This window comes from Fukomys damarensis, unplaced genomic scaffold, assembly GCF_012274545.1.
Source record: "Fukomys damarensis isolate Sample0158 unplaced genomic scaffold, DMR_v1.0_HiC HiC_scaffold_14, whole genome shotgun sequence".
Lineage (NCBI taxonomy): Eukaryota > Metazoa > Chordata > Mammalia > Rodentia > Bathyergidae > Fukomys > Fukomys damarensis.
In genome coordinates, this window is record NW_022900926.1 from 33,452,922 (window position 1) to 33,454,974 (window position 2,053).

Here is a 2,053-nt window from a genome sequence, read left to right on the forward strand (position 1 = left end):
ATTTTAGGGCTGAAAGGGATTCCATAGGTTAATTAGTCCATCGGTCGAAGAAAGTAAGACCTAGGGCTGTCTAGTGACCCACCTTGTGTCATATCTTCTCCTACAGACTCCGTATTTGCTTGTACAAAATAGTTTTCAAGCAAATGTTCTTCAAATATAATTTTCCTCTTTTCTTTTCATGCCAGGGCTTGAGCCCAGGACCGCTTTTGCTCTACTACTGAGCTACACATCCAGTGGAAATGTAATAATTTTTCCTTGCCTTTTTGATCTTTCAAGAAAAATTCATTATTTCAATCTAGCTGTCCTATTTGTCCTTGAGCCTTCAACACTTTCCTGGTGATTTTCTGTTCCTCAATAAGGAAAGCACATTTCATCCTGTCAGGGACACAATTAGCACAAATGGAACCATCATTATAGGCCTGCTGCATTTGTTCCTTTCAGACAATCTCATAAGAACTTTAGGTCTCACAGCCAGAACGTCTCAAAGCAGATTCTCCATATTCTTGGTATAAAGGTAAACAATTCTATTCTAAGTGCCTTTAGATAGCCCCTCAGGAAGCTTGAAATATAATCTTTTTTTTTTTTTTTTTTTTTTTTGGTACTGGAGATCGAACTCAGGACCTTTTGTTAGCGAGGCAGGGAGTGGCACCACTGAGCTAAATCCCTGGCCCAGAAATATAATCTTTTAACAAAGGTTATCACATTTGAATTTTACTGTAGTAGGTAATTAATATATCACCAGAAAAACTAGTCTGGGGAGGGGGGCTGGATGCTGAGACAGGAGAATTTCAAGTTCAGGCCAGCCTGGGCAATTTAGTGAAACCTTGTCTCAAAATAAAAGGGCTGGAGGCATAGAATAGGGCTAGAGTGCTTGGCTAGCATGTGTAGACTATATGCTGTACCCTAAATCCTCAGTACCACCACTACACACACCAAAAAAGTAGACAGTTTTAATTTTCATAATCTCTAGTAGAAAAATTGCAAAAGAGCTGGGGATTTAGCTCAATGGTGCTACCGCTTGCCTCACAAGCGCAAGGTCCTGAGTTCGATCCTCAGTACGAAAAAAAAAAAAAGACATAAAGATATCTGAAAATATGACTACATACTTTCTAGAGGCAACATTTATAAAGGCTCTTTTATTAACAAAAGGTGGACAGCACTTTCATTTATTTTTATTTTTTGACAGCACTTTTGAAAATCACAAACCCAATGATACCATCCCAGACTTCCAGGGATTCAAAGACTCGCGTTGTCAACGTTATCCCAATTAAGGCAATAATGGATCCTCTACGGATTCGGCCGACAGATCTCAACACTGCTAGTCCTGATTCGACAATGTATTATTTGGCTAATTCAGAAAATACATATTCAGCACTCTAAGCTCACAGATATACTCGGGGAAAGAGTGGTAAGCAGGAATGAGATTTTCTTTTAATTAAATACATCTCGAGCCTTGGTGTCCACAACGAGGTTCAGAGCTAGCCACCGCTCTTCCTCCTGAGATTGGACGCGTATCCGTTCTCTCCGCCCAGAGAAAGCTCCACGGAAAAGAGAACGATCGCACGCACGGAGTAGACCTGGGCGGCGGAGAGCTTCTTGCCACCAACGCGAGCGAGTCATGCGGGAAACGGCAGTCTGGAGCAACGTGGGACGACGCTTCCCCACGTTCGGGGCAGCCGGAACAGCATGGGCACAGAAGTCGCAGGCTGCACGCACGGTAGCTCCCCGCAGCCAGGCGGCCAGAAACCCCTGGTCCTCTGCCCCCGCGCAAGCGACGCCGGGAAATGCCCACATCCGGGAAACCTGCAGCGGAGTGCGGCGGCGGCGACAAGGAGTGGAAGGCAAAATGGCGGCGGCGGCGGTGGCCTGGTGCTAAGGGGAGAGCCAGGTCCCGGCGACCCCTGCATAGGGTCGCGTCGGTCCGCGGCAGCCCCCGGGCATCTCTGCTTGCCCTGCCTCTCCCGGGATACTTGGGGCCTCCGGGACGGGTCCTGGTCGCCTGAGCGCCGGCCTCAGGCCCGTGGCCGCTGTCCAGGAGCCCCGCTCTCCCCTG